Here is a 12,643-nt window from a genome sequence, read left to right on the forward strand (position 1 = left end):
AGACACCACTCCTATATACAGACATCCCTCTATATACAGACACCACTCTTATGTACAGACACCCCTCTATATACAGACACCACTCCTATATACAGACATCCCTCTGTATACAGACACCACTCCTATATACAGACATCCCTCTATATACAGACACCACTCCTACATACAGACATCCCTCTATATACAGACACCACTCCTATATACAGAGATCCCCCTATATACAGACACCACTCCTATATACAGACATCCCTCTATATACAGACACTTCTCCTATATACAGACATCGCTCTATATACAGACATCTCTCCTATATACAAACATCCCTCTATATACAGACACCACTCCTATATACAGACATCCCTCTATATACAGACATCTCTCCTATATACAGACATCCCTCTATATACAGACACCACTCCTATATACAGACATCCCCCTATATACAGACACCACTCCTATATACAGACATCCCTCTATATACAGACACCACTCCTATATACAGACATCCCCCTATATACAGACACCACTCCTATATACAGACATCCCTCTATATACAGACACCACTCCTATATACAGGCATCCCTCTATATACAGACATCTCTCCTATATACAGACATCCCCCTATATACAGACACCACTCCTATATACAGACATCCCTCTATATACAGACATCTCTCCTATATACAGACATCCCTCTATATACAGACACCACTCCTATATACAGACATCCCCCTATATACAGACACCACTCCTATATACAGACATCCCTCTATATACAGACACCACTCCTATATACAGACATCCCCCTATATACAGACACCACTCCTATATACAGACATCCCTCTATATACAGACACCACTCCTATATACAGACATCCCTCTATATAGAGCCATCTCTCCTATATACAGACATCCCTCTATATACAGACACCACTCCTATATACAGACATCCCTCTATATACAGACATCTCTCCTATATACAGACATCCCTCTATATACAGACACCACTCCTATATACAGACATCCCCCTATATACAGACACCACTCCTATATACAGACATCCCTCTATATACAGACACCACTCCTATATACAGACATCACACTATATACAGACACCACTCCTATATACAGACAACACTCTTATATACAGACATCCCTCTATATACCGACACCACTCCTATATACAGACATCCCTCTATATACAGACACCACTCCTATATACAGACATCCCCCTATATACAGACACCACTCCTATATACAGACATCCCCTATATACAGACACCACTCCTATATACAGACATCCCTCTGTATACAGACACCACTCATATATACAGACATCCCTCTATATACAGACACCACTCCTATATACAGACATCCCTCTATATATAGACACCAATCCTATATAAAGACATCCCTCTATATACAGACATATCTCCTATATTCAGACATCCCCCTATATAGAGACACCACTCCTATATACAGACATCCCTCTGTATACAGACACAACTCCTATATACAGACATTCCTCTATATACAGACACTACTCCTATATACAGACATCCCTCTATATACAGACAACACTCCTATATAAAGACATCCCTCTATATACAGACATCTCTCCTATATACAGACATCCCTCTATATACAGACACCACTCCTATATACAGACATCCCCCTGTATACAGACACCACTCCTATATACAGACATCCCTCCATATACAGACACCATTCCTATATACAGACATCCCTCTATATACAAACACCACTCCTATATACAGACATCCCTCTATATACAGACACCACTCCTATATACAGACATCCCTCTATATACAGACACCACTCCTATATACAGACATCCCTCTATATACAGACACCACTCCTATATACAGATATCCCACTATATACAGACACCACTCCTATATACAGACATCCCCCTATATACAGACACCACTCCTATATACAGACATCCCTCTGTATACAGACACCACTCCTATATACAGGCATCCCTCTATATACAGACACCACTCCTATATACAGACATCCCTCTATATACAGACACCACTCCTATATACAGACATCCCCCTACATACAGACACCACTCCTATATACAGACATCCCTCTATATACAGACACCACTCTTATGTACAGACATCCCTCTATATACAGACACCACTCCTATATACAGACATCCCTCTATATACAGACACCACTCCTATATACAGACAACACTCTTATATACAGACATCCCTCTATATACCGACACCACTCCTATATACAGACATCCCTCTATATACAGACACCACTCCTATATACAGACATCCCCCTATATACAGACACCACTCCTATATACAGACATCCCCTATATACAGACACCACTCCTATATACAGACATCCCTCTGTATACAGACACCACTCATATATACAGACATCCCTCTATATACAGACACCACTTCTATATACAGACATCCCTCTATATATAGACACCAATCCTATATAAAGACATCCCTCTATATACAGACATATCTCCTATATTCAGACATCCCCCTATATAGAGACACCACTCCTATATACAGACATCCCTCTGTATACAGACACAACTCCTATATACAGACATTCCTCTATATACAGACACCACTCCTATATACAGACATCCCTCTATATACAGACACCACTCCTATATACAGACATCCCTCTATATACAGACATCTCTCCTATATACAGACATCCCTCTATATACAGACAACACTCCTATATAAAGACATCCCTCTATATACAGACATCTCTCCTATATACAGACATCCCTCTATATACAGACACCACTCCTATATACAGACATCCCCCTGTATACAGACACCACTCCTATATACAGACATCCCTCCATATACAGACACCATTCCTATATACAGACATCCCTCTATATACAAACACCACTCCTATATACAGACATCCCTCTATATACAGACACCACTCCTATATACAGACATCCCTCTATATACAGACACCACTCCTATATACAGACATCCCTCTATATACAGACACCACTCCTATATAAAGATATCCCCCTATATACAGACACCACTCCTATATACAGACATCCCCCTATATACAGACACCACTCCTATATACAGACATCCCTCTATATACAGACACCACTCCTATATACAGACATCCCCCTATATACAGACACCACTCCTATATACAGACATCCCTCTAAATACAGACACCACTCCTATATACAGACATCCCCCTATATACAGACACCACTCCTATATACAGACATCCCTCTATATACAGACACCACTCCTATATACAGACATCCCTCTATATACAGACACCACTCCTATATACAGCCATCCCCCTATATACAGACACCACTCCTATATACAGACATCCCTCTATATACAGACACCACTCCTATATACAGACATCCCTCCGTATACAGACACCACTCCTATATACAGACATCCCTCTATATACAGACACCACTCCTATATACAGACATCCCCCTATATACAGACACCACTCCTATATACAGACATCCCTCTATATACAGACACCACTCTTATGTACAGACACCCCTCTATATACAGACACCACTCCTATATACAGACATCCCTCTGTATACAGACACCACTCCTATATACAGACATCCCTCTATATACAGACACCACTCCTACATACAGACATCCCTCTATATACAGACACCACTCCTATATACAGAGATCCCCCTATATACAGACACCACTCCTATATACAGACATCCCTCTATATACAGACACCACTCCTATATACAGACATCGCTCTATATACAGACATCTCTCCTATATACAAACATCCCTCTATATACAGACACCACTCCTATATACAGACATCCCTCTATATACAGACATCTCTCCTATATACAGACATCCCTCTATATACAGACACCACTCCTATATACAGACATCCCCCTATATACAGACACCACTCCTATATACAGACATCCCTCTATATACAGACACCACTCCTATATACAGACATCCCCCTATATACAGACACCACTCCTATATACAGACATCCCTCTATATACAGACACCACTCCTATATACAGGCATCCCTCTATATACAGACATCTCTCCTATATACAGACATCCCCCTATATACAGACACCACTCCTATATACAGACATCCCTCTATATACAGACACCACTCCTATATACAGACATCCCTCTATATAGAGACATCTCTCCTATGTACAGACATCCCTCTATATACAGACACCACTCCTATATACAGACATCCCTCTATATACAGACATCTCTCCTATATACAGACATCCCTCTATATACAGACACCACTCCTATATACAGACATCCCCCTATATACAGACACCACTCCTATATACAGACATCCCTCTATATACAGACACCACTCCTATATACAGACATCCCCCTATATACAGACACCACTCCTATATACAGACATCCCTCTATATACAGACACCACTCCTATATACAGGCATCCCTCTATATACAGACACCACTCCTATATACAGACATCCCTCTATATACAGACACCACTCCTATATACAGACATCCCCCTATATACAGACACCACTCCTATATACAGACATCCCTCTATATACAGACACCACTCCTATATACAGGCATCCCTCTATATACAGACATCTCTCCTATATACAGACATCCCCCTATATACAGACACCACTCCTATATACAGACATCCCTCTATATACAGACACCACTCCTACATACAGACATCCCTCTATATACAGACACCACTCCTATATACAGAGATCCCCCTATATACAGACACCACTCCTATATACAGACATCCCTCTGTATACAGACACCACTCATATATACAGACATCCCTCTATATACAGACACCACTCCTATATACAGACATCCCTCTATATATATACACCAATCCTATATAAAGACATCCCTCTATATACAGACATATCTCCTATATTCAGACATCCCCCTATATAGAGACACCACTCCTATATACAGACATCCCTCTGTATACAGACACAACTCCTATATACAGACATTCCTCTATATACTGACACCACTCCTATATACAGACATCCCTCTATATACAGACACCACTCCTATATACAGACATCCCTCTATATACAGACACCACTCCTATATACAGACATCCCCCTGTATACAGACACCACTCCTATATACAGACATCCCTCCATATACAGACACCATTCCTATATACAGACATCCCTCTATAAACAAACACCACTCCTATATACAGACATCCCTCTATATACAGACACCACTCCTATATACAGACATCCCTCTATATACAGACACCACTCCTATATACAGACATCCCTCTATATACAGACACCACTCCTATATACAGACACCACTCCTATATACAGACATCCCCCTATATACAGACACCACTCCTATATACAGACATCCCTCTGTATACAGACACCACTCCTATATACAGGCATCCCTCTATATACAGACACCACTCCTATATACAGACATCCCTCTATATACAGACACCACTCCTATATACAGACATCCCCCTATATACAGACACCACTCCTATATACAGACATCCCTCTAAATACAGACACCACTCCTATATACAGCCATCCCCCTATATAGACACCACTCCTATATACAGACATCCCTCTATATACAGACACCACTCCTATACACAGACGTCCCTCTATATACAGACACCACTCTTATATACAGACATACCTCTATATACAGACACCACTCCTATATACAGACATCCCTCTATATACAGACATCTCTCCTATATACAGACATCCCTCTATATACAGACACCTGTCATGATCTCAATGGCAAGAGAACATAGCATCAGCATATATAGGAACTAGCTCTTGGAAGATGGAAACTGAGCTGACCATGAACTAAACCTAACGCACAACTAGCAGTGGCCGGGTAGCATGCCTACGTTGATTCTAGATGCCCAGCACCAGCCGGAGGACTAAATAAAGCTAGCAGAGGAAAATATTAGTCCTAGCTCACCTCTAGAGAAATACCCCGAAAGGAGACAGAGGCCCCCCACATGTATTGGCGGTGAGTTAAGATGAAATAACAAACGTAGTATGAAAATAGGTTTAGCAAATTTGAGGTCCACTTACTACATAGCAGAAGACAGAAAGGACACTTTCATGGTCAGCTGAAAACCCTATCAAAACACCATCCAGAAATTACTTTAAAACTCTGGCATTAACTCATAACACCAGAGTGGCAATTCCTGTTCACAAGAGCTTTCCAGACACAGTAACGAAACTACAGCTGTGAACTGGAACAAAAATGCAAAAACAAACATGGACAAGAGTCCAACTTATCTAGTAGTTGTCTAGGAGCAGGAACAAGCACAGAGAGGCTTCTGATAACATTGTTGACCGGCAAGCAACTAACAGAGAAGCAAGGTTATATAGCGACTCCCACAACTTGATGGGAACAGGTGAACAGAGAAGATGAAGACACCAGTTCAATTCCACCAGTAGCCACCGGGGGAGCCCAGAATCCAAATTCACAACAGACACCACTCCTATATACAGACATCCCCCTATATACAGACACCACTCCTATATACAGACATCCCTCTATATACAGACATCCCCCTATATAGAGACACCACTCCTATATACAGGCATCCCTCTATATACAGACACCACTCCTATATACAGACATCCCTCTATATTCAGACACCACTCTTATATACAGACATACCTCTATATACAGACACCACTCCTATATACAGACATCCCTCTGTATACAGACACCACTCCTATATACAGACAACACTCTTATATAAAGACATCCCTCTATATACCGACACCACTCCTATATACAGACATCCCTCTATATACAGACACCACTCCTATATACAGACATCCCTCTATATACAGACACCACTCCTATATACAGACATCCCTCTATATACAGACATCTCTCCTAAATGCAGACATCCCTCTATATACAGACACCACTCCTATATACAGACTCCACTCCTATATACAGACATCCATCTATATACAGACATCCCTCTATATACAGACACCACTCCTATATACAGACATCCGCCTATATACAGACACCACTCCTATATACAGACATCCCTCTATATACAGACATCACTCCTATATACAGACATCCCTCTATATACAGACACCACTCCTATATACATACATCCCTCTATATACAGACACCACTCCTATATACAGACATCCCTCTGTATACAGACACCACTCCTATATACAGACATCCCTCCATATACAGACACCACTGCTATATCCAGACATCCCCCTATATACAGACACCACTCCTATATACAGACATCCCCTTATATAGAAACCACTCCTATATACAGACATCCCTCTGTATACAGACACCACTCCTATATACAGACATCCCTCTATATACAGACACCACTCCTATATACAGACATCCCCCTATATACAGACACCACTCCTATATACAGACATCCCTCATATACAGACACCACTCCTATATACAGACATCCCCCTATATACAGACACCACTCCTATATACAGACATCCCTCTGTATACAGACACCACTCCTATATACAGAAATCCCTCTATATACATACACCACTCCTATATACAGACATCCCTCTATATACAGACACCACTCCTATATACAGACATCCCTCTATATACAGACACCACTCCTATATACAGACATCCCCCATATACAGACACCACTCCTATATACAGACATCCCCCTATATACAGACACCACTCCTATATACAGACATCCCTCTGTATACAGACACCACTCCTATATACAGACATCCCTCTGTATACATACGCCACTCCTATATACAGACATCCCTCTATATACAGACACCACTCCTATATACAGACATCCCTCTATATACAGACACCACTCCTATATACAGACATCTCTCTATATACAGACACCACTCCTATATACAGACATCACCCTATATACAGACACCACCCCTATATACAGACATCCCCTATATACAGACACCACTCCTATATACAGACATCCCCCTATATACAGACACCACTCCTATATAGACATCCCTCTATATACAGACACCACTCCTATATAGACATCCCTCTATATACAGACACCACTCCTATATACAGACATCCCTCTATATACAGACACCACTCCTATATACAGACATCCCCCTATATACAGACACCACTCCTATATACAGACATCCCCCATATACAGACACCACTCCTATATACAGACATCCCCCTATATACAGACACCACTCCTATATACAGACATCCCTCTGTATACAGACACTACTACTATATACAGACATCCCTCTATATACAGACACCACTCCTATATACAGACATCCCTCTATATACAGACACCACTCCTATATACAGACATCCCTCTATATACAGACATCTCTCCTATATACAGACATCCCTCTATATACAGACACCACTCCTATATACAGACATCCCTCTATATACAGACACCACTCCTATATACAGACATCCCTCTGTATACAGACACCACTCCTATATACAGACATCCCTCTATATACATACGCCACTCCTATATACAGACATCCCTCTATATACAGACACCACTCCTATATACAGACATCCCCCTATATACAGACACCACTCCTATATACAGACATCCCCCTATATACAGACACCACTCCTATATACAGACATCCCCCTATATACAGACACCACTCCTATATACAGACATCCCTCTGTATACAGACACCACTCCTATATACAGACATCCCTCTATATACATACGCCACTCCTATATACAGACATCCCTCTATATACAGACACCACTCCTATATACAGACATCCCCCATATACAGACACCACTCTTATATACAGACATCCCTCTGTATACAGACACTACTACTATATACAGACATCCCTCTATATACAGACACCACTCCTATATACAGACATCCCTCTATATACAGACATCTCTCCTATATACAGACATCCCTCTGTATACAGACACCACTCCTATATACAGACATCCCTCTATATACATACGCCACTCCTATATACAGACATCCCTCTATATACAGACACCACTCCTATATACAGACATCCCTCTATATACAGACATCTCTCCTATATACAGACATCCCTCTATATACAGACACCACTCCTATATACAGACATCCCTCTATATACAGACACCACTCCTATATACAGACATCCCTCTGTATACAGACACCACTCCTATATACAGACATCCCTCTATATACATACGCCACTCCTATATACAGACATCCCTCTATATACAGACACCACTCCTATATACAGACATCCCCCATATACAGACACCACTCTTATATACAGACATCCCTCTGTATACAGACACTACTACTATATACAGACATCCCTCTATATACAGACACCACTCCTTTATACAGACATCCCTCTATATACAGACACCACTCCTATATACAGACATCCCTCTATATACAGACATCTCTCCTATATACAGACATCCCTCTATATACAGACACCACTCCTATATACAGACATCTCTCTATATACAGACACCACTCCTATATACAGACATCCCTCTATATACAGACACCACTCCTATATACAGACATCCCTCTATATACAGACACCACTCCTATATTCAGACATCCCCCTATATACAGACACCACTCCTATATACAGATATCCCTCTATATACAGACATCTCTCCTATATTCTGACATCCCCCTATATTGAGACACCACTCCTAAATACAGACATCCCCCTATATACAGACACCACTCCTATATACAGAAATCCCTCTATATACAGACCCCACTCCTATATACAGACATCCCCCTATATACAGACACCACTCCTATATACAGACATCCCTCTATATACAGACATCTCTCCTATATTCAGACATCCCCCTATATAGAGACACCACTCCTATATACAGACATCCCCTATATACAATCACCACTCCTATATACAGACATCCCGCTATATACAGACATCACTCCTATGTACAGACATCCCTCTATATACAGACACCACTCCTATATACAGACATCCCTCTATATACAGACACCACTCCTATATACAGACATCCCTCTAAATACAGACACCACTCCTATATACAGACATACCCCTATATACAGACACCACTACAATATACATACATCCTTCTATATACAGACATCACTCCTATATACAGACATCCCACTATATACAGACATCCTCCTATATACAGACACCACTCCTCTATACAGACATCTCTCCTATATACAGACATCCCTCTATATACAGACATCTCTCCCTTATACCGACATCTCTCCTATATACAGACATCCCCCTATATACAGACACCACTCCTATATACAGACATCCCCCTATATACAGACACCACTTCTATATACAGACATCCCTCTATATACAGACACCACTCCTATATACAGACACCACTCCTATATGCAGGCACCTCTCCTATATACAGACATACCTCTATAAACAGACACCACTCCTCTATACTGGCATCCCCCTATATACAGACATCTCTACTATATACAGACATCCCCTATATAGAGACACCACTCCTATATACAGACATCCCTCTATATACAGACACCACTCCTTTATACAGACATCCCCCTATATACAGACACCACTTCTATATAGAGACATCCCCCTATATACAGACACCAGTCCTATATGCAGACATCCCCCTATACACAGACATCCCTCTATATACAAACACCACTCCTATATACAGACATCCCTCTATATACAGACACCACTCCTATATACAGACATCCCTCTAAATACAGACACCACTCCTATATACAGACATCCCCACTATATACAGACACTACTCCTATAAACAGACATCCCTCTATATACAGACACCACTCCTATATACAGACATCCCTCTATATACAGACACCACTCCTATATACAGACATCCCTCTATATACAAACACCACTCCTATATATAGACATACCTCTGTATACAGACACCACTCCTATATACAGACATCCCTCTATATACAGACACCACTCCTATATACAGACATCTCTCTATATACAGACACCACTCCTATATACAGACATCACCCTATATACAGACACCACCCCTATATACAGACATCCCCTATATACAGACACCACTCCTATATACAGACATCCCCCTATATACAGACACCACTCCTATATAGACATCCCTCTATATACAGACACCACTCCTATATAGACATCCCTCTATATACAGACACCACTCCTATATACAGACATCCCTCTATATACAGACACCACTCCTATATACAGACATCCCCCTATATACAGACACCACTCCTATATACAGACATCCCCCATATACAGACACCACTCCTATATACAGACATCCCCCTATATACAGACACCACTCCTATATACAGACATCCCTCTGTATACAGACACTACTACTATATACAGACATCCCTCTATATACAGACACCACTCCTATATACAGACATCCCTCTATATACAGACACCACTCCTATATACAGACATCCCTCTATATACAGACATCTCTCCTATATACAGACATCCCTCTATATACAGACACCACTCCTATATACAGACATCCCTCTATATACAGACACCACTCCTATATACAGACATCCCTCTGTATACAGACACCACTCCTATATACAGACATCCCTCTATATACATACGCCACTCCTATATACAGACATCCCTCTATATACAGACACCACTCCTATATACAGACATCCCCCTATATACAGACACCACTCCTATATACAGACATCCCCCTATATACAGACACCACTCCTATATACAGACATCCCCCTATATACAGACACCACTCCTATATACAGACATCCCTCTGTATACAGACACCACTCCTATATACAGACATCCCTCTATATACATACGCCACTCCTATATACAGACATCCCTCTATATACAGACACCACTCCTATATACAGACATCCCCCATATACAGACACCACTCTTATATACAGACATCCCTCTGTATACAGACACTACTACTATATACAGACATCCCTCTATATACAGACACCACTCCTATATACAGACATCCCTCTATATACAGACATCTCTCCTATATACAGACATCCCTCTGTATACAGACACCACTCCTATATACAGACATCCCTCTATATACATACGCCACTCCTATATACAGACATCCCTCTATATACAGACACCACTCCTATATACAGACATCCCTCTATATACAGACATCTCTCCTATATACAGACATCCCTCTATATACAGACACCACTCCTATATACAGACATCCCTCTATATACAGACACCACTCCTATATACAGACATCCCTCTGTATACAGACACCACTCCTATATACAGACATCCCTCTATATACATACGCCACTCCTATATACAGACATCCCTCTATATACAGACACCACTCCTATATACAGACATCCCCCATATACAGACACCACTCTTATATACAGACATCCCTCTGTATACAGACACTACTACTATATACAGACATCCCTCTATATACAGACACCACTCCTTTATACAGACATCCCTCTATATAAAGACACCACTCCTATATACAGACATCCCTCTATATACAG

The sequence above is a fragment of the Ranitomeya variabilis genome, chromosome 3, assembly GCF_051348905.1.
Source record: "Ranitomeya variabilis isolate aRanVar5 chromosome 3, aRanVar5.hap1, whole genome shotgun sequence".
NCBI lineage: Eukaryota > Metazoa > Chordata > Amphibia > Anura > Dendrobatidae > Ranitomeya > Ranitomeya variabilis.